This window comes from Dermacentor variabilis, chromosome 10, assembly GCF_050947875.1.
Source record: "Dermacentor variabilis isolate Ectoservices chromosome 10, ASM5094787v1, whole genome shotgun sequence".
NCBI lineage: Eukaryota > Metazoa > Arthropoda > Arachnida > Ixodida > Ixodidae > Dermacentor > Dermacentor variabilis.
The window spans coordinates 75,530,521-75,554,345 of NC_134577.1; positions in this window are offsets into that span (position 1 = coordinate 75,530,521).

Genomic DNA, 23,825 nt, shown 5'->3' on the forward strand with positions numbered 1-23,825 from the left:
ATAGCCATCTCGTTGAATAGTGCGTATGTCATTGCGCGGTGCACGTGACTGTAATTACGAATGGTTTTAATACTGTTTTGGAACGGTAGAATTGCCAGGCTAATGCAAAAACGCAAGACGTCGTGATCGCTCAAGCCGGGTGAGTGTGTAACCTTAGATATGATATATGTTGATGATGTTAAAACAAGATCTAAAAGAGATGATGTGGTGTTCGTTACACGTGTAGTGAAAGTAACAACCTGAACCAAGTTGAAATCAGCAAATACCTGTACAAAATGCATCGATTCTGCGGAAGTTGTATTTAATGAAGGACACGTGCCTGACCAGGAAATGTTTGGGAAGTTAAAATCGCCCATAAGTAATATTGGCGCACACTTATCTGGCACAAGCAATCGTACATGCTGTCGCAAAAAGTCGGGGCTAATGATGGTGGTCGGTAACAAACACCGATCACAACCTTTTCGAAATTTACAGAAATGCAGCACCATACTCATTCAATGTTACATGATATGGCAACAGGAAACAGTCAAAGCATTCATTAACAGAAATTAATACACCACCGCCTGGTGTGTTAGCGCGATCAGTACGGTAATCATTATACTTTTTATTGCAATAGAATAACTCAGAGTTTGTTACTTTACTCGTCAACCATGTTTCGGTTAATGCATTTATGTCTGCATAACAATCCTTTATTAGGCTACAGAGATGATCTTTTTCAGGTAAGAAGCTACGAATATTAGAAAAATCCAGTAGCCTTGATATTATAGGATCGAGGTTCCTACCCCTCGTGTTATCCTGTGGGCACGCCGTTGTAACATTGCGGCCTGATCTTAAGGATAGAACAGACGCCGTGGCATCATCTGGGGTACTGCTTAACGGCTTCAATTCACAGACCTTTTGTTCAATGGCGTTGTATACATGGCATTTTCTACCAATTAGTAGCTTGTTATATCTTAATTTAAATGGTACATTCTGATTTTTCCGTATTCGATAAGAGTTTTTCTGGCGTGACGTGAAGCGGGACTGAAATCATCACTAACAGAGATACTTATTCCTTTTTTACCATTCCTATTTTACCAAATATGCAGGAGGCTTTCACTTTCTTCTGCCACAAAAATGCAACACCTGTCGAACTTTATTGCTACCATGTTGTGTTTCTTCATGCATTCTTTTTATTCTAAAGTAGTAATGTCTCTGATGATGTGAAAACAATATCGTCGGGCATTTCGTGCATTTTGACGAATGCTCCTGAATACAGATTCAATTAAATTTTAATTTATTGCGGCACCAGTGATGTCAAATTTTCTCATGTAAAGGTTTGAGAGATCTCAAATTGCACGCAGAGGCTTATTGGCTTAAGTTATTAGGAGCAAGAAATAATTGTTCCTTCACAGTTGATGACGCCATAGAGCGCAGGGCATATCCCGTCAAACATTGCAGGTGTTTAACTAAGTGGCCATGTATAGTGTGTGAAATACAATTTCAGATTAAATAAGAAATGTTTCCCACTATTGTGGCGCCGGCGAATGCACAAACCACAGAGGTATATCATCATCATCATCATCGTCATCATCATCCGGGTGACGCCCACTGCAGGGCAAAGGCCTGTCCCCTACTTCTCCAACTACCCCGGTTATATATATATATCAGAAGGCAGGGATGTTAACCAGTCAACAGTCCGGTTGGCTACGCTGCGCTGTGGGAAAGGTGATAAGTTCGGGAAGCAAAGCACACTGTAAATGCGCATACTGAACGCTGTGAAAAAAAGGCGCATTTTCTACTTCCCGCAACGAAAGAAAAGTCAATAAATCAACTCTATTGAATAATGCGAAACAAAAATTATAAACACGCAAGCACAAACAAAATATATAACATAAATGCAAGATAACTTTCTGTAAATAAGGTCAATAAGGAGTTGCAGTCTGCAGTTACTTAAAATCTTATTGACTGAGCGCCTGAGTCAGCTAACCCACTGGTCCACGTCTAAGGCTGCCTGTCACTGCTGGACAGAAGTGGCAAGAGCAAGGGTGCTCTACCGTGAAGCTATTCCCTTCTGCCTTTATTCCAACCTCCTCATGCGTTTACGTAATCGAAAATTATGTAACCGCCCACGCAAGAACGGGCGTTGACACACAAGGTTGTTTCAATAACTCAATCAAACGCTCACCTCATTTACAGTAGCTAACTTTCGTTTGGCCTAAAAACAAGTAGACCCGCTGCGGTGAACGAGCTGCTATGCTGTTGATCTGCTAAGCACGAGGTCGCGGCATCGAATCCCAGCCGTGGCGAAGCATTACTATGAGTGGGAAATGCAAGGACACCTGTGTCCCCTGCATTGGGCCACGTAAAAGATGGTCTGGAGTTCAAAATTAATTGGGAGTCCCCCACTATGGCGTGCTTCGTAATAAAATCGTGGTTTTGGCCCATAAAACCCTACTATTCAACTCAATTCAAAGCTTGTAGCACTGGCTACCCCAATAGGTTGGTATTATCAAATTGTGTGGCGAGAGGCGAGGACCGCGCAGAAAAAGGAGAGGGTACAGATAGTCCCAAGCTAGCGCAGTGAAAACAGATAACCGAGTGCAGGGAGTGGTGCCCTCGCCTAGGATTGGTCCGCTTCCCCTAGCTTAGCCTTTGGTGCATCGTCGACTGTCGCGGCGGCGTGCAACGCGGCTCGCAAAATGCCGCCAAAACGAATGCTCAGTGCAGATTTGTCAGAACCATGCCACAAACGTGCCGAAAAGGCTCAGCAACACAATAGTGCCAGGCGATATGTTTATTTTACGCAAAGAAATTGATTCTCTAGAGCAGCTCCGAACACACAGCGGAGCGATCAGCTGACAGCCACCTACTATTTCTTTTGTATCGAAGCAGTGACCGGCTATCCCTCCCCCCCTTGAAAAAAAATTCTGTTTTGTTCGGCATTGTAACGCGTCTTTAGGGCGTACACGTCTCTATGACGTGGTGACTTTTCGCGGTTTTCTGTCGTAGCATTTCCGCCACCGGAGCTAGGCGTTGCCCAAAAGCACTTTCACCTTTCGCGGCAGGCCATTGATGAGAAAGGTGTGGAATCGGAAAGCATATTTTTTCTAATGCCTAATCACGCAGAATCAGCGTGTAAAGTCATCTAGGGATGGGGAGTTTTCGTGGCTTTTGTAGCGCCTTGTGACAAACAGGCAGAGTGGGCGTGGCCCACAAAATGTTTGACCCATCGCGGCGACGTCACAATGGAAATGTAATGGCAACATATTGGAGTAACGCTCCAAACCGCACATACAAACGTGCAGCATCGAGACTGAAGCACTTTGACAGATTACCTTTTATCCAGTCAATGATAGCGGCCTAAATTATGCTGCATTACTGCCGTGACACTGCGATTGCTGCGCTAAAATTTTCACGTTAAAACTTGCTTCCCTGAGAACATTACTGCTCTGCCCTGCAAAAGATGACCAAATACAGTTTTTCTCCAGTTTACGAGAGTGTCCTGATTTTTTTCGCAAGCACTGCCAAGCAGCAGCTTGTTTGCAGCAACAATTCCAGCAGCAATCCAGCCGTTTCTTTTTACTCGGGAAACAAACGGTGCGATTTAGAAAGTAATGTTGCTATCTTTTTGTCAACACCGGCAGCTTCATAAAAAAAGATAAACAGTGCTCTTTTTCGACGATGCTAGTAATCTCAATTGTGTTATGGGCTGATAACCAGCTGCCATCCTGTTGTCCATTTCCCGAAAAACGGTGTAGGCAATGTTTTCAATAAAATTTCATTGCTTTTCAGAAGGGTTGCTTTGAAAATGCTACAGCCCGTTTTTGTCATTCGGCCCTTCACTTGCTTCACAATACGTAAAAAAGAAAAGAGAGAAGGAATGGTGCCATTAGCAATGGAGCATACAGGCTACTCCTAGATGTGCCATAATGTGTTCCGGGTCTGCCGTGTTTTTCCCCTTTGGTTTTTTCGTGGCGAGAATCTTACGAACCTTTTCTTCTAGATGCGTCCATACCTTAAGTGCCTTTCACAGGAAACAGCGACCCATGTAGGAAACTTAAGTTCAACAAGACCAACCCAGCCGTTGCCGGCTGACTTCCAGAGACAGCATTCGAAGCAGCTGTTGTCAGCGGAAGAACTCTTACGCTGATGTTTCAGTGCATTCTGTATGGGCAGCTCGTGTTAACGACCAAATTTAACATTCGTCAGGAAGGATACAGTTAACTAAAATGAAAACTAAGAAAACCACAGAAGTTCGCGAAAAAGTGAGCGCGCACAGAAGAAATATAACTTCGTCAATATGAAACGGCAGACTGCGAATTAAATGGCAAACTAGCTGTGAGCCTTCGCATGCCATGCACGCTAAGGTTTACAAGCCTGCTAAGCATGCTAAAGTAAGTATGCTAAAGGCATGCTAAGCATGCCTCGAAATAGACCAGGTATTTTGAAGAAACGTTGGCTCCCGCTTTTGCCTTGTTCTCATTTTTCAAAGCATGCCATGGTATTTTATGTTGATAGGGATAGTGGCTGCACTATTTCGAATACACTGAAAATATTAATTTGATTTCATTTTATTTTATTTTATTTGGGCCCATTTACAAGCAAATGGAGGGGGCCAAGGTAAAAGATGCTTATTGGCAGCTTGAGTGGTACCTGGCCCCCTTTACATATTGGTAGACCGGTGGCAAAGAACACTTTCAGAAATGAAAAACAAATAACGGTGGGTTACATCGATTAAAGGGAGTAATTACATTTCTTTCAATGTGAATACACGTGGTTTCACTGTACCATGGTGATTTAAAACATAGTTGTCTCCAGACAGATGAGCTCCGATGGTGTCAACGCATGGATGTCAATATCGGCTTCTAGATAAGAATTTAGTAGCTCTGGCAAGGTGTTTGCGACCCTTTCATGGCCGTAATTTGTTCTCAGAAAAGGCATGAGCCACTTTTCATGTCTGCGCGTGTCATATGTTGGTGTAGTCTGTTTTAAGTTTGCTATATTTGCTATTAAATTGCTTCTATCTTTTATCTGAAAGTAGTAGGAGCGTAGGAGAGTTTGTTTGTAGAGATCATGACTTTTTGTTATGTTGTACTTGGTGAAAAGACCTTCAGTGTTTGAGTTTTACGGCACATTTGCAATAGCGGGTCTTATTTTTTTCTTTTGCATCAGTAGTGTATTGCAGAGATTGGAAACTGATCTGCTGCCTTGCACAAGATGGCAATAATTTAAATGCCAGGCAAACAGTGCATTATAATTGATCAATTTAGCTGACGGTGTTACAAGGTACCGATTTCTATGTAGTATACCTGTTACGCTGCTCCGTTTCAGGAGTATAAAATCTACGTGAGCGTCCCATTGCAAAGTGTCGGCCAAGTATACGCCAAGTACTTTTATCGCGTCGACAACCTGTATATTCTCAGAGTTGTAAAATATCTTGTGGGTCAATGGAGTAGACGTCCCTGTTGATTTAAAGATGACTGCTTGTGTTTTATTGCAGTTTATCTTTAAAATGTTGTCCTGGCTCCATATTGAGCGATGGTTTAAGAGACTGTTCGCAGCACTAATGCGGCCTGTATAAGAGTTGTTTCATAAAACAACGCTTGTATCATCTGCGTAGTTTATAAATTTTGCTTCTTGGTGGATAACAACTATGTCGTTTATGTAGATATAATAGAAATTGACAAAGGGTACTTCTTTGAGGGACACCTGTTTGTATTTGTCGTGTATATTTCATCTTTCATTCACAAAACTTTATTAGTGTCCTGAAGCCCGGTCTTTTCAGACCGAGGCGGGCCGCGTCCACGTCAGAGCCGCCAGGCCGAGCCTTAGGGTGTCATCGTGGACCCTCTGGACAGCCCGTAGTGGATCTTGATATGAAGAGCTTGATATCATCTTGTGCCAGTAAAGCCATTTTTCTTCGGGGTCGGCAAGAGTCGCGGGACAGCCCGCCAGCATGTGCCTGATGTCCACGATGCCATCGCAGACGTTACATTCTTTCCTAATTTCTCTTTCGGGGTGAATTTTATTTATGAAATACGGAGTGGGGTACGTCCCGGTTTGCAGTAAACGTAACGTGACTGCCTGAGCCGTGTTCAATCTTACGTGTGGCTGTGGGAATTGCCTACGCCCCAAGTAGTAATATTTAGTGATGTCGTTGTAAGTTAGTAAGTGATCTTTATGATCCCCGGAATGGTGGTGGGCGTCGGTTCGATTCTGACCGGCACGGCAAGCAAGTCCTCGTGCCAGGTCGTTCGTAACCTCGTTGAGGTTGGGCCGAGTCTCGTCCACTTGTCCCATATGTGCAGGAAACCATCGGATTTCAGTTTTGATAGCTTCGACCTTGTCGATAATTTTAGCCGCAGTCCTGCTACATAGCCTTTGTCAAAGCTCTTAATTGCTGCTTTGGAATCGCTACAGATGAAAGACCATTTATGGTTCCTGATGGCTAGAGCAATCGCGGCTTGCTCCGCCACCATGGAATCCTTAGTGAAGATGGTGACGGCATCCCGTACCTCGCCCCGGCTGTCGACCACCACGGCGGTGTAGGCCCATTTGCCCTTGACCCAGGCAGCGTCTGCAAAGGCCGCCTATTGTCCTAGATGTTAAATTTCTTTCAACAAACCTTTCGCTCTATCTTTTCTCCTGCTAACATTGTGTTCCGGGTGCATATTTCTCGGAAGGGGGGTGCTTCTGATCGCGTCTCTAAGGTTCGCGCTCAATTCTACCTCGCATTCCTTCGGGTTCATCGATCTATTGGGGTCTGCCCCTATCGCTTTGACTATAAGCCTGCCCGCTCGCGTTTTCGTTAGTCCTTCCTGCTGCGCCATCTGTTGCGCTTCCGCCATCTCTTCTATCGTATTGTGCACGCCTAGGTTCATGAGCTTCACGTTCGTGGTGCTGATGGGTATACCTAGGGTAGCCTTGACTAACTTTCTGATCATAGTGTTTAGCTTGTTCAGCTTGGCCTGCGACCATTTAAAAGACCTGCCACGTAGGTGAAGTGACTGAGAACGAAGGCGTGCACTAGCCTTAGAGCGCTGTCCTCACCCAGGCCTCTGTGTCTCTTGCTGATTCTCCTTAGTAACCTGATGACTTGGTCCGTCTTGTTTGAAATGTGTTGAATGGCATTGAGGTTGGTACCTCCCGCTGCTATGTGGAAGACTAAAACTCTAATCTTTTCCACCTGCTTGATCGCGGATATATCGTGACAGCGTAAGATAATCTTGGGTTCCTCCCCGGGGACGCAGCCCCTGGGTCTTCGACCCCTGCGCCGATGTTTTAGGACCAAAAGCTCCGACTTTGCCGCCGAACAGTTGAGTCCCATCTCGCCTAGCGTGCTTTCTACGGCGTGTATGCCCTCCTGCAGTCTGGTCTCCGTTTGGCCTACGTTACAGTTGGCGCTTCATATGGTTATGTCATCGGCGTATATTGCAAAGTGTATACCTTCTATACTCTCCAGTTTCCTCGCGACTCTGGTCATTGCTAGATTAAATAACATGGGCGAAAGTACGGCCCCTTGCGGGGTGCCCCTGTTTCCCAGGTTCATCACCTTCGATTTTAGTTCTCCTAGCGTGAGGCTCGCTTACCTACCGCCCAGAAACGCCTTGGCTACGCGGTATAGCCTCTCGCCCAACCCCAGCTCGGACAGGACCTCGAGGATGGCCTTGTGCTCTATGCGATCAAAAGCTTTTTCGGTGTCTAGTCCCAGAATCGCTCTCGCGTGCACCGGGCTAACGTGTATGAGCTGGTGTATGGCGCGAGCCTACTGTAGATGGTATGCTAGTGTTTACAGACACATATTGCAGCCCATTTCTAAGGTAGGATGTCAGTAACTGAAGAGGAAGGCTCCTGATGCCATATCATTCAAGCTTAAGTATCAGGAGGTCGTGATTTATGCACTCGAACGCTTTTGTGAACTCTATGAATAGACCTATTACAAGTATCCTATTTTCGAGGTATTGCAGTATATGTTGTTTCTGTGCTACAAGTGCTAGTTCTGTTGATGTACCTTGTTGAAAACCGTATTGAGCATCTGTCATTAGCTTATGTTTCTTGCTGAAAGATGTTAAGTAGTTAAGAATAATTTTTTCAAGACCTTTAGAAAACTGCGGGAGAATAGATATTGGGAGGTAATATTTTATATCGAGCTTGTAACCTTTCTCATATAAAACCATTACTTTTGCGATTTTCATGAAAGTACCTGATGTTATGCATAAGCTATAGATATAAGCTAACAGAGGTGCAATGTCACAAATGAAATGTTTAATAGGTCTTATTCTGAGGCCATCAGTATCGCAGCTACATGAAATTTTCAGCTTGAGAAAAAACTGAACAAACCTCGGTGGGGGTTGTCGCTTAAACAAGATAGTGTCCACATTTGCGGAGCACTGAAATGTATATGGTGGGGCTTTGTGATGAATAGGAATCAGTGTCTGCAAAATAATCATGAAATGCGCCATCTAAAGCATCTCCGGTTAAAAGGCATCCGTTTACAGAAACTTTCTTGGTAGATTCCGTGCTTTCCTTGCGTCCCATTAGCTCATTTAACTTGTCCCACATCTTCTCTGCATGTGCCTGGCATGAAGAAAACGTACTTAAATAATAACGATTTCATGTATTTCTTAGTTCTTTATTTAACTTATTTCTAAAAATTTTGAAGCATCTTAGATCCTCGCCATTCCAAATTTTACAAACCTGGCATTAAGCCTATCTCTTCAAAGAGTATGCTTGCACACGCATATGTGTGTAGTATGCATATATATATATATATATATATATATATATATATATATATATATATATATATATATATATATATATATATATGTATATATAAAGTATTCGGCCGTACGGGCCAAAACACCATCTGATTATGAGGCGCGGTGTCGGAAAGGGGTGGGGGCGGGATGGTTCCCGATTAATTTTGACCACCTGGAGCATTTACCATGCACCCAAGGCACGGTAGACGGGCATTATTGCATTTCGCTCCCATCAAAATGCCGCTGCCGCGGCCGGGATTTGAGCCCCGCAGATAGTTCTTAGCAGCGTAAAGCCAAATCACTAAGCAATCACGGTGGGTGCACGTAATATACATCTAACACATGTAGGCATGTATAATATATATGTAGTACGCATTATGTGTGTGTGTGTATGAATGTATGTACGTATGCGCGTTTATGCGTGCGTGCGTGCGTGCGTGTGTGCGTGTGTGTGTGTGCGTGCGTGCGCGCGTGCGTGCGTGCGTGTGTGTGTGTGTGTGTGTGTGTGTGTGTGTGTGTGTGTGTGTGTGTTCGTTTTCCTACCTGCCTGGGTCGCTGGATAGCCCGTGGCCGAATGGGTAACGCATCAGGCTACTGCACTGTGGTAAGAGCGTTCGAAACCAACCATCGGACCAACTTGGGTCACTAAGTACGTGGTGTTGTGTACCTACATGCCCCCTCTTCAAGGAACCACAACATAACCGACACGGGTCACTGCAGATGCGGGACTGGATAGGTTCCGCTGTTCGAAGAAGCTCTTTGACGCATACCTGAAGCTCTGGGAATGCGTCACTCGGTCTTTGCTGGTGTTCAGTGAGCCTCATTGACGGCAACTTGATTCACTGAGTATGTGCGGGTAGGTGTCCGCCGCTCTTCAATGAACGTCTTTGACGCCAACTAGAGTAAATGGCTATGCACCACTCCGAACGTGCCAATCTACAATGGCGACAAAGATGTTAAATTTCTGTGATGCTCAGCAGAATCGAACCCACGTCACAAGAGCTCCTCAAGGAGAGCATCCGGAAGAATTAGCAGGTTGTTTTTCAGTTAACGCCTTTCACGCAAACGCTTTAGCGAGCTTTGCCATAAATGCACTGGGTACGTGCCACCCTTCAATGAACTTCTCGCCATTTTAAGTCACTGATTATGCGCCACTGAGTGTTGTGCAAGCGAGGGAACAATTATCAACGTTCGCAAGCACTGGCGCGCCACGTTTTTAATCTCCGAGGACACTCGGAGATTTTTCTGCAGTGCCACTAGTTGACGCAGCGTGAATAGAAAGAGACGCCAACGACAAGCCGGTAACTGCATAACGCGTTTCTCTGCTTCCGTACCCACTGGCGCGACATATAATTCGGAGGCCATGCGCAGGATTCGTGGCTGTGGAGCTAGATGGCACTCAGTGTTTTAGGGAAGCGCGAAACAGGAATGTCGCTCCATCACGCGCCTCATTCATAATTCTTTTCGACAGTGGCAATGCGTTCTGTCGCTATACTCATTCAATGCTAGACGCAGTACGCGTTTTACTGTATGCAATCTTTATTTGGATGGATGAATGGATGGATGGATGGATGGATGGATGGATGGATGGATGGATGGATGGATGGATGGATGGATGGATGGATGGATGGATGGATGGATGGATGGATGGATGGATGGACGGACGGACGGACGGACGGATGGATGGATGGACGGACGGACGGACGGAGGGACGGATGGACGGTCGAGATTATTATGAGCTGTAACACGGCGACCAAGGTCGAAGGCGGCTCTGGGCTATAGTGCTGGGGCGACATAGGCAAAAGTGGCTTCATGAATACAAGTGAGGGGGATGCTGTTTATGTCTCCAGATTGTTTATTTCGGCGATTGCGTGCAATCTTCGGAGCCTTTCAGCCTTGAGTGTTGTATGAATATACAATGCATACTACACAAATTCAATGTGTGTGTTTACGTACGTCAGTTGGCTTCCGCGTCTGCACTTACATTAATAATGTTAGGCAGGGCAAAGCTGTGTTAACATTTTATTATCCTGCTAATTATACCTAATTTCCATGATTGAAAAAGAAGCTTATCCCCTTATTGTACCTGCAATCATTGGTTTTATTAGTTCTCAGCCAGTTGTAAAGAACTGAGCATATTTAGTACAGGTATTTTTCGTACACATGTAGAGTGCTCACGGAATAAAACGCGACAGGGAGCATTCAGTATAACCCTGCATATGTGCAAAGTACTCGAGAGTACCATGTCATATCGCTAAAAAATGTGGTCACCAAACGGGAAGCGAACTCTGATCAAAGGGCACGTGCCAAAATTACGTCGATTTGACACGAACTGCAGCCGGTGGGAGCGATAGTATGCGCATTAGTTAGGCCTGAAGTGAGTATTCATGCCGTGAGCACTGCACGTGCATGCTCACCAGTGAGCACATCATATATATTTGTGTTGCGCATTTATGAATTTGCCATTATAAAGCGCTCTAGCTTCCGTACCGATTGTTTTAAAAGAAAGAGGCGTGTTTCTGTATTCCTTGCAAAAATACATTGGCTTTTAATGACGCTCACTTTGATGAATCATGGCGATTTAGGAGTATTCAGTTGTCGATCGCAGCGCTTCTACCTCGTTCCATGAAACAGGAAAAACAAACTGAGTAAAAAAAAAGCTAAGGTGGTTTATAAACCAATACATATAAACGTCGGTGATAGCTCTGTTGCAGACTCATCGGTACCCGCACTGTCACATATTTTTCGGGTCTTGTGAAACGTATTCCGGCCTATTCTCGAGTCACTTTCGCCAGCTATTGTACCCACGTCATTATATAGTTTGCCGACTCCAGCCCGCATATTTGAATTGCTAATGCGTGCCCCATGTTAGCGCACCTTTGGAAACTCGCGTTGCGACTAGTGTGGCATCGGCTTCCCGGCCCCTCATTTCTCCCAAATATTGCGCCAGGCCTTCTGCCCGAGAGAGTGCAAGGGGGAAAGAAAGACCAGAAAAAAATAACAGGGAGAGTGCAGTTGGCCGCCACGCATCCATTCAGTCACGACAGCCAGTTCCCTTTTCTACCCGACGTATGGTCGGCGCGAGCCAGGTTACGCACGCATGCGCATATGTTGTGGCAGTTTCTTTGTTTCGGTGCTTGAGCCTTTCATGTGCCTATGGCACCCGCCCACTTCGCGTCATTGGCCAGCGTCTGAGAAGGGCGGTTGCTTTCAGTGGTATAGATATTCGTGAAATGAAACGCAAGCACTTGTTTGGGAAGACGGTAGCCAGGAAACTAAATTCGTTAAACCGATGGACGCTGGTATAAATAATGGGAGGGCTTCGAAGAGCTCTGTGAAAAAAAAGAAATCATAAATTTCTGACACTGGGTGGCTAAAGCTGTAAGCCAGGCCACAGGAGATATTGAGATTTAACGGTGTCACGTTCGAGTCTTTTGTGGCCAAAAACTGCGTCGCCGTTTGCAGCAACAAAAAAATTAAACAAGCTGCGCAGTTGACGTGTCATTTTGGGCTGTTCTCAACTGCATCTGAGTAAAGTTTTGAGTTCGTTAAATAAAGAACTTTTTACGTATTTGAGTAACTAATATTTATGGTAAATGGGGGCAGTAGAGATGAACTGGGTACTGCTTCGCGAAATATAAGCCATGTCAATACGAGTATAATCTGCGAGGTAGTGGAACTCTGTAGCAAAAGGAAAGTTATAACGTTTTACGCATCTGGTCTCCTTCACTACCTACGTAATTTGCAAGGGTAATACCTTCACTAAAGCTCATCATGTACTCGAAAACTTTGAGGTGCTACAAGAAATACAGCTTTGATGCGTCAAGCTAGGCAGTGCGCGGATTCAGAGAAATATGAATTATTTAAAGCGCATAACGGTAATTGACACCGACACTCATGATAATCAGATCACGGTTACAGTTTGATTAAAAAATTATGTATTCTGCTTGATCAACTAGTATGGTTAAAGGCACTGTATAGCCCAAAGCAAGTGCTGCATTTCTGTTCAATCCGATGTGATTTGTGCTAGTGTAGTTATTTATCATTTTTAATGAACACCTATAGCAGCTAAGCCCCAAAGCTTGTACCGTGCGTTGGCTACGTGTTATAGAACCCCAGGATGTGAAACTTAACCGGGAGTCACCCACTACAGCGTGCCTCATTATCACGCCGTGTTTTCGCGACGTGAAACCACCTTATATAATCGCTCTAACCAGAAGCTTTCCGCAAAACGTCACAATAAGTACAGCGCCTTAGCCTATTTAGTTTTCAATAAGAGTAGGTGATTTTAACACACCACCAACTAACGCTGACAGTGCAGGAAAAAAAGAGATATTTGAGCATGACGCACACAGCATGTACAGATCCACGAATAGAGCCGGCTTGTATTGTACGTACTTAAATATAAAGGGTATCTTATGGAATATAATTTTTTGATATCGTCAAATAAAAACTGGCGCTTGCAGAATATATTGAGTGTAATAACATATCCAATGTTTATTAAAGTAAGACTTACTAAGTCAGGAGCTCACGTCTCTCTCCGGTGTTAATTACGCTGTTGAAACACCTTCCTTAAGGTACTCGTACGCAACAGTTAGCGAATTATGATGTAATGCAGGCGGAAAAGTAATTACTGCCGAATTTCAGACATGAGCAGTTGAAAATAATATTTGGCTAAATAAAATTCTTACCACACCGTTTCGAAGAAAATGCCTCAAATATTTAGTAATTGAAAGACACAAAGATCTCCGTGAAATCACCCAGTATATTTGTGAGGCAACTCAGGTTCCATTACTTAGACAAGGGTAGCTGATCTCTCCTTTGCCGAAGTTTCATAGTGGTCGCTTTCCAAAATACCGCTATATCAGACGGGCCCGTTAGATTCTGCCTAGGGCGAAAGCCCGTACTCGCAAACAAAAGACAGTTAACTTAATGCATAGATTACATCATTGATAGCACACGTTTCCTTGGGCACGTTCAATAGCGATTTGCCCAAGGGCTGAGTACAAACATCTTCTAACTGCTTTTCACGTTATTTGTACTTGCGCAGGAGCGGCTTGTGAAAGTGCCTGCGTAATATTGCAGGCTGCCCTTGAATTTATTTGAATTCTTCGGTTTTACGTGCCAAACCACGATTTGATTATGAGGCACGCCGCAGTGGGGGAATCCAGTTTAATTTTGACAACCTGGAGACCTTTAGCGTACCTCCACTGCACGAGACACGGGCGTGACGTCTTCTCGCGGGTGACGTCACGGCCAGTATGTCACTCGTTCTGGCTCGGTCGGCTGCCGCGCGCGCTCGTTCCTTTCAGGCATGCATGGGGTATTGACGGCTGGAGTCGTACTTATTGAAGGGTTTCTGCTGCCATGCCTGAACTGCGCTTCTTTAAAAGCGCTTGAATGGTGAAAATTTGCGACTTCGATATCGCAAGCTATATAGCGCTGAAAGGGTCTACTCGTTTTACAATGCCTATATATACGTCGTGTCTGTCCATAAATGTTGCTTAAAAAGAATGTCTGCAAATTGAAGACACGAAGTTATATATGATGATCCTGTATAGACTTACCATTTCCTTAGGGCTTAACTATGACAAACATATTGCATTTTACATGGAAGAAAAATCTTGGTAATTGGGGTCCACATTTTAAATCCGTTTCAGAAGGACACTACCTAGTGAAGCTTTTATCATTATTCTTATTACTTAGGTTAGTCGTTTTAGTCAAATGTGGCCATTGCATTAATGAGTAAAGAGAAGTGTAAGGCGCGCATTTTCGTGCGAGAAGGTTTGTTGCTACTTTCGCGGTTCTCTGAAGCGAGCACCCTGAAAACACGTTGGCTGTTAACACGACGGCGCATCATGTATAGCATGTATGTACTTCACGACTACCGTAACAGCAATCACCTGAAAGAAATTGTTGTGGTTAAGATCGAGAACCAATCAACAGAAAACGATGAAATGTTTCACAGTAAGCCACAGAAGCTTTTGTCGACAATATGGCACACCCTCACGCAACCATAGCAACCGACTGTCGTTATGGCAAGGCGCGCATTGTTCTCGAAACCCAGCAGTTCCCTACAACTTCGAATTGAAACCGCGAGCTAGTTCTTTACAGCGACCATTACAATGCCTAAAGTATACTCGACGCACCTATAGCCCAGCGTAGGCTGCATTGAAAAGGACAATTCAAACACATTCTGCCTCACCATGTCTCGATACTTCGTTGTTTAATTATACAAAATAAGAACTATTTGCTTCATCAGTTGATAAAAGAGACCCTAGCATACCTCAAAAAGCAGACGCTACATGCCTTACAAAAATTGAGTTCACTTTTGACCTCCACTGGGGAAAAACGATATATTCAATATGTCCCACACTGCTAATGAGCAATCCTTCGACCTCCTGCTGGCTGAAGCCATACGGTCTGAAAGGCATATTTCACTCAAATAATTGGCCCGCGCATCCTCTGTCAGTTCTCCAAGCAGATTCGCTATGGTTGTTTCGCAAGCAAGAAGCACCAGTAAATTGCTCAGGTGAGTTGAACGTGCAGCATGGAAAGAGAATAAATATTGGCCTTTCCGTGTGCTGCAAACAGCTGTAAGCCTCAATGAGGTTTAGTTCAAATTGCCGCCACTTAATTTAACCAGTGAAGAACGGCGTAATTTGGAGAAGCAGTTAAAACGCAAGTGTTGCTAGTAGACTCTAAACTGCAGTGTTAGTTAAGTCCTCGTGCTACCGCTGAGCGTTTCTTTGAAAAGAAAAATACAAAATTCGATATGTTGCCATGAAGTGCTCGTCGGGAGCAAACTTGTTTCAGTGGGTTAAAATCAAGGTATCTGTTGTAGAAGTCATATATAGCCAGAATTTGGGACATGCATGTTGCACCATGGCATGTATGGTATCATGACTGGATTCTCATTGGCTATGTTATTGCGTTTATGCTTTTATTACTCACGTGAGCTACCACTGCAAAGTGTAGATCCGCGCTGGAAAACACGCAGTGGGCTGGTCTGAGTTCCCTTGGTTGGCACTGTAGCGTTGCCGTTGAGAAATATATTGTCATTCAGGAAATAAGCTCATTTATTAAATTTTCGCAAACGAAGACGTCGTAAAAATATATGTGAGAGGCAACGAGAGCGAACGAACGAAAACACTGCAGAAGGCGCCCGTACACCGCGCTTACTGCAGCAGAAGACACGGCCGAGTCCGTGCCCTCACGTCTCACGAGCGGCGCTCGCAGCGCCCCTGTACGTCGTTCTCGGGCTAATAGCCGCTAAGACACCACGGCAGGGGCAGGTTGGTTCTACTTCAAGAGAAGCGAAGCACCAGCTTTATGTCCCAGCCTACTTGAAAGCCATTCGCAGTCTGCTTCTTCACGATAGGTGTTGGCGAGATGGCGGCGTGTCTTTACAGTACAAATCAGTCAATCACACTAAAGATCCGTTATTGCGGTTGTCTGCATACATCCAAACCAGATCGTTGTTCTTGAACTTAAATCCACATACTTAATTGAGTGACGTAATAGTTCTGCGGAAACACACAAGACGAGAGAAGTAATTAATAAAGGGAAAATCGGACATCCACCCATTCGTAGCAATTGCCACAATGGAAGCTCATACGGCTTCTTCGAAAGAAAAGCTTCACAGTTGAAGAAAAGTTCGTCCCGGACCAGGACGAATTTTTCTTCAACTGTGAAGCTTTTCTTTCGAGGAACCCGTATGGGCTTCCACTGTGGCAATTGCTACGAATGGGTGCATGTCTGATTTTCCCTTTATTAAATATTTATTTGAATAATTAATTAATGAAAATAATAATTACTGCACAAGCTTTCTCTCTTTCATTACCCGGTTTGACTTTTCTATTTATGACACTTCTGTGCGTTTTTCAAAATTGTCTATTTCGCTTTAGGAATGCGTTCAAGTTCATGCGCCATGAATTGCTAAAAAAATAAATTACTAGACTAGCACCATCTCTACTGTGCTAGACTTCAGCAGCTCACGTATAAAAACATTTGGATGTTTGAGTTCGTGAAGCCCGACGAATTCTGTGGAACAAGCAAGTAATGCTTGAATGGATTGCTTCTTTTTCTTATTGTTCATGTCGTTCTATGATATGCAGAAAAAAAAATGTGAAACGCACGCAAGTGAAGCGTACATATAGAGTTGCGGTGAAGGCACGAAGAACTGACCCTGTAGCGAACAGAGGAAGCAGACTCGTCAGAATGCCCGCCCATTCGTCCTGGTGAAAGCTGTTATTTTCCCTCCAGGGGAATGCCATTTTCCGCAGGCGACGTCATACGACCACGAATCACGCCATCCCCAGTAAACTCCCAATACTGTTCGTCGCTTACTGTATGTATGTAAGTCACATTTTTGGGGTTCTTCGTCGTAGCAAAACCGTTCGTGAAAAAGAGACACGTGACAATCAGCGGGTCCATAAGAAAATACGAATTTTATCTGCACTCTTTCGTTCCAGCTACAATTATTGCCAGACGAAGTCCCTTCCGGCCTTTAACCTTCTGTGATTCGGAATTTAGCCACCCTGATAGTCGTTTTGCGCTACTAATAACACCGACTGAATGAGTGGAGACCACGGAATCTCTTGCAAGAAGCGGCTCCTCTTGCGAAGGTTCTTTTTGAGCTCCGCGTGGTGATAAAGAGTGCGCCCTTAAGTTGCACAACTTGCTGAAGTGAATGGATAATAATTATTTTGCCTTGCAGAGTCTGTATATTTCTGCCCAGGCGTACTATATAGCCGATGCACACACTAACGCAGTCTCCTGAAATCCTAAACGTAGTGCTATGGAGGCAGTAGATTTACCCTCGTGATGATATACTGGTTTTATAGGCGCAAAGGCCCGGGATGGGCAAAGAGCGCCAACAAAAACGACATTAAATTAGGCTCTTAAAGTCACATGTGTGGTGTTCTTCGGTGCTTAATATACTTAATGCTTTCGTATGCTACAACCCAAATTAGGTATCTCTAGGTACGTTTATATAGGACAATGGATACGTTCTCACTCCCACAACCTCTAAACTATGGCGAAAAGAATCACTACATGTTTGTGGTGACTGATCTGTGAATTTCGTTAAGAAATACAAGGGAAAATGAGAATAGCAGAGCAGTCTGGCATGATAAGCAGCTGTGCGAACACACCGTTAACCACGTTATTACTATAAACACACTGGAAATTACCATAAACTTATCGTTATGTTCGATGCAATAACACCCTCCCGTACTACACTGCTAAGAATCCCTGTAGTTTTTCTTGGGGAACTTCGTACTTATCTGTTGCTTTAAATGAGTGTTGAGGAAGATAAACAATTACTTAAATTTAGCCGATTAACATCACATGAGCAATGTCGTGCTGAAGGGTTCTATGGATTAGGAAACAGGAGCAGTGTTTTGGCAAGTTCGATAGGCATGTCGGTCTGTGTATTTAACGTCGTACTAATAAGTTTGTAGAGTCACATTTAAAGGAAATCATTGCGATTTCCATGAAACGACGATAGGATGCAGTTGAAAAATATCACCACCAATGTGCGATGTATATGTCGGGTATGCGAAAATGTTAATCTGTCATAGACGCAACATATAGCTGTCAAATTCTACTTCAGATGGAAATTCAGAATTGTTGCACTCATCAAGCGGCGAGAGAGCAGCTTTTTTATTAGTGGTTGTTTTTGTTGTGCTGTATCTAGCCTTGAAACTGAAAATTATTTATTGTTTGAATGGTTAATTGAAATAATTGATTTATTGATTGATGCAGGCCTGCTTTGTTCTACTCTTATTTTGCATTGACCCTCACGGCATGACCACAATTACCCACGCAATTAACGCAATTAACCATTGCGTTGCCGGTGCCTTTTGCGGCCCCTCGCATTAGGCTATAGAATGTAACCTTTGCTTCGTGAATCAGAACAGCTCGATACCACACCACAGCTGTGATGTAAGGAGACACCAGACAACGTGACAGGATAACCAAAACTGGCAATTAGGACAGCGATAACACGATAATGACTCAGAGCAACTTGCACATTGTAGACGAACTTATGAATATTCGGTTAGGAGAACATGTCATTTCATTTTAAGCTGATAGGTATGTCATGGAAGTGTGATGATGATACCTGGTGTAGTTACTATTTAAGGTAACAACATCCCCCTGAACAGCTGCCACCTAAATTCAACACGGACACTATAGGAAACAAGCAAAAAGCCTTCTGTTACACTGGCCTGTGAGTCGTATGAGAACGAGCAAAGCGAGATATGTTTTTTTTAGATCGAAGCTTTCCGTGCCTCTTCCATCGATTTTCCCACTGCTGCTGCTGCTGTAGTCTTGAACGGCACGTTGGAAGGTGGTTCAGAGCGTGTATTTACCACGACCACTGGATAAAAAGAATCTGTGGCCTGCCACGTTAGGCGGGCTGCAATGGGAGCAAATGTCTCAGCCGTTCTTGCATAATCGGCCGCTTGGCTGGGCCGAAATACGCTGGCTAGCGGGGACGGGGCGCGTTGGCTTCCATGGGCGACGGCGTTCCAAGCGCGTTCCTCACGTATTTTCTATGTCAATCCCCGACAGTAGTCCCTGACTCATGGCGCCACAACGGAGGGCAGCGTAAGCATTGCAGAAACTGTCAGGATTACCTTTCTGCTTACGTACAAGTCTAGAGCGGAGGTTGACAGAACTGTAGAGTGGAGGGGGAACAGGAAGCACAGAATGGGTAGAACTGACGCAGTCGCGAAAAGAGTCAATACCAGCCTTGCCACTCTTCGTTCGCTATTAGCACACAGAGGGGGGGGGGGGAGAAAATGACGCGACAAGAGAAGGAAATGCTACTACTATATAGACATGACAGCGGTTGCGGGCAGACTCAAGGTACGGTACGTTTCTGCTATTTATGAAAAATTAATATTCTGCAAATTTATCAAGCGGACAACTAACGGAGGGAGTGCAGACACGAAGCCGCAATAAAGCATCGTAGGGTCTAGAGGACAAAACAGGTGCGGCAGCATGATCAACAGATCAACACTTCAGATCAACTCTTCTGTGCCCACCACTGCAGTTTTGCGGCTGTGACATTGCTCGAAGTGGCGGGTTCGTTGCCGACCACAGTGGCCTCATTCCTACGGGTGCAAAATACAATAACGCTTGTACACTTACATGGAATACACGTTAAAGAACACAAGGGTGTAACAATTAATACGTTGTTGGCGACTATGGCGTGCATGATCATCAGATTGTGGTTTCGCCACGTACAGCCCCATAATTCTATTAAAGTTTAACACTCCTGCTGTGATGCCATGTGTCATGTGAGGCAATGACGATGGCTAACTTTCTCAGATAATATGAGCAATGTCGCGCACCAACGCTTCAAGGGAACGCGTCTTCCTGTGTGTTCTTTGGACTACGCGCACAAACAGCAGTGGTCACGCAAGGTAACAATTATCATCAACTCACCACTATAGTACTGAACTAAACACTGAATAAATTAAACATTCGCGTCAACATCCCCGCTACTTATCGTCCATAAAAGCAAACAGCACTGAAAGCTTCGCTTGCCTCGATTCCTGCAGTGCGTGGGATCCGCATAATATTCTTCTTTTTTTTTTTTGGCGTGAGTAACAGAAGAATGCTGCTTTGGCTTACGCCCCACTGCTCATATTTTCTGTGTATTTTGTAAAACTCTGTGATCTTCGCCCTGTGAAGCAACGTTTACCGTATCGGCATTCATGTACTGATGGACACTTGGGCATGCCCGATCGCTTGAACTGCTCTCCTGTGTTTAGCCAACCCACAGGTGTCTGGTCTTATACGACTGGGATGTAGGCGCCTTTTCCAGTCGCACTCTGACCGTCTCCACTTGCCACATCTTTGAATGTTGCGGTGCGCTGTATACATGTCCTCACAAAGTCATATTCAACCTAAGATTGAAACGCTGTTGCCAGATCTCATGGCCGCTTCACCAGCTGGGCGAGAACACGACAGGGCACGGACTCTGGGCTTGAGCGTCCATTCTTTATGTCTGCTGGTGTGAGCGCATGCGCGCTTTAGTATTGCCGAACTAAATCCAAGAACATGAAACAAAAAGACACGCCGAGAGAAGCTAACGCGTCAGTTCAGTTCTGTCTCTGTGTTTGTATGTGTTAAATGCTCTACATTCAGGTATGGGCGTTGCGCCATTGCATAAGTGGCAAAACCGCTTTGGTGGCCCCCCTATTTTGGTCGCTGGTGATGGCACGTATTATGTCAAGGGGAGAGTGGTGAACGGGCAATACTCCGGATTATTTAGCCAGGGATGCTGAAGACTACCATTCGTTAAGCCTACACTCTATCGTTATGGAGCTAGTGCGATTCACAGAGTCTGCCGGTATTTCTTTGCAATTGCATTTGTTCCGGTTCCCCGTTAACGTCTAGATTCTTTTTTTTACGTAGCGGGTGGTTGCTCTTGCGGAAGATAGTTTAGGAATCCTGTTTGGAGTACACAAGTCAGACTGCGCGCTGTGCCATCATTAAGCAGCTCAAATACAGTAAAGTTAGCTTTTGTTTCCTCTCAGGAAATAAATAGGAACTCGTGAGTTTGTTTGCGTCGCTACGCTTACTTGCCGAATGCTACGTAAACATTCGATTGAAATCGATATACGCATGACACTGGTGGCTCGAAGATAACATACGGCAAGTCAGCGCCCCGCGGGCGTGATTTGCTTGTGCAAAGTAACAACGTAACGCTGGAGAGCGAAAGGAATAACGATCGTCACACGCTAGCAACTGCAGCGCGGAACAAAGCAAGTAATGCGCCCTAAACACTTGAGTCTACGGAGAAGCGTGTTCACGTGTTCCCAAGTGCCACAGTGTCGATGTTTCCTGCGTTGGACCGAACCGCCGACTCCGGAGAAAGAACTTCTAGGCGACAGTGCTGACTTCATCGAGTGTTCAGGGAATGGCGATCACGTCGAGCTTCGTCGGGCGATAGAAAAATTGAGGTCTGCTGACGCCGTAAAAAAAAAAAATCCTTGGTGTCGCCTTTCGCAGTGCATTGAACTTTTTCCGGGGTTTCGAGAACAACCTCGATGCTTGCACCACACGAGACAGCCAATGTGTGCTTCGTTTCGCGGTGTCCAAGCAATTCTTTTTTTTTTTTTACTCTGATGATGTTTCCAGCTTTTAGTGGACTTTCTTCAAAAGTGAGACTCAATATTTCTTACCAGGTGAGCATTAGTCTAAGGGAAGTTTACATAGGAGAGATTTCGCTTTTCTTTCTCTCTTTAGTCGTGCCTCAGGAGCGAAATCTCAGTTGGTCAATACTGTACGAAATTCGCTGTATACATGTTGAGTATTCTCTTGCATTCTTCAGTTGGCACCCTTAACTGTTTCTCCTTTGAATATGTTTAATTTTATTTCTTACTCTTAAGTGTTAGCTTCTCGCATACAAATACGAAGACTGCTAGCAACTGACGCATTTTTATCATTACCTATATGATATACCAGCCAAAGTGCACTGCTTAACGTATTATTGTGCTGCGGCATTGAATCCTGCTGCCATTTATTGATAGTTTGCTCCGATGGTTTGATTTAAAGATTTAATGTTCGCACTAGTATTTATTTGTCTTTAAATTATGCTGCAGTATATTACAGGGCTAGAGCTTGACCACTGCCTGTTAGCGCACGTGTGTAGCGGCCAAATGAGATACACTCGCCGCATCTGTCTTGAGATAATAATTATATCATCAATTGCAATGATCCATGCTCTTATACTTTCTTCCTCCGCGCTTAGTTCACTGTCCTCCGAAATGCGATCACTTCAAACAAGAGACCTAGCCTGAAGAGGCCAAGAAAAAGGGATTGTTTTGGGTTTCCGCGAAGCATAAGAGTGCGCACGTAATTTCCCATGGGTATTTCCCGTGCGAACAGAAATGAGGCAGTTAGGATTGAATGCAACCGCACAAGCTTCAGTGGACAAGCCCACGTCATTACTGCCTCACGCTCTAATTATTGTACACATTGAATTAGGATTGTTCAAAATACCAGGAAACCCTGTTCCTTAGCGTGTTGTTCAGGACCATTTACGCAGTTTGGGCGCGCCTTCTCGGTCGAGTCTTTCTTGCTTCTCTGGTCGTGCCTTGCTTCTCTTGTCTCGCTCGCTCTGGAAAAGAGCATGTGTGTGAATCTGGTTTTCCTTTCTCGGTGTTCAGGCACCCATCCCAAGGCTTTGGCTATAGTGTAGCTGCTCCGTCTGAGCAAGTTTGCGTAGTTCAGCAATATGGATACTTCCGTGTGCTAAGGAAGCTGACGTAAATTTTATTGATGCTTCAAAAGAACTCACGCATTTACTTTCGCTATTCATGCATGCGCCGCCCAGAAAGTCGAGAAACACCGTGACTGCGGCAAACTCCGTCAGCGATCGTCGAATCTAAAATCACGCGCCAAGTCCCTACGCTATTTTTACACACACACACACACACACACACACACACACACACACACACACACACACACACACACACATATATATATATATATATATATATATATATATATATATATATATGTAAAAGTAGTGGCGCAGCCAAGGTTTGTGAGTGAGGGTGCTGGCGAGCACTCCCAGGGTTCTAGCAGGAAAGATAAATAAATACCCATGAAAATGGATGGGGAAACGGCGCCGTGGTAGCTCAATTAGTGCACAGCACACGTAACGCAAAGACGTGGGATCGTTTCCCACCTGCTCAAGTTGTTTTTTCATCCACTTTCATTTTCATTAATTTAAAATTTGTTTAATTCATTTCATAAGTACAAGTAATTTCCCCTGTGTTGTCCTTGGCGTCAGTATTTGTTGGCATCTTATGATATGATCAATAAAAATCGGGCCCCTCGGTGAACCCGCTTTCATCTCGTTGAAACACCCTAAGAATGCTAACGCATTAAGAGAGAGAGACGCCGCCAGTACTCCTCATTACAAGTTTTGCATTGACTCCTGGACAAGGCCATCGCGATTGCGCAGGTACTCACGGCGCGACCCATTATCTCGGAGGTGACTTGTCGCGTTTGACGTCACATCTGCTAAATATCAGATACGCGCGTCGTCTG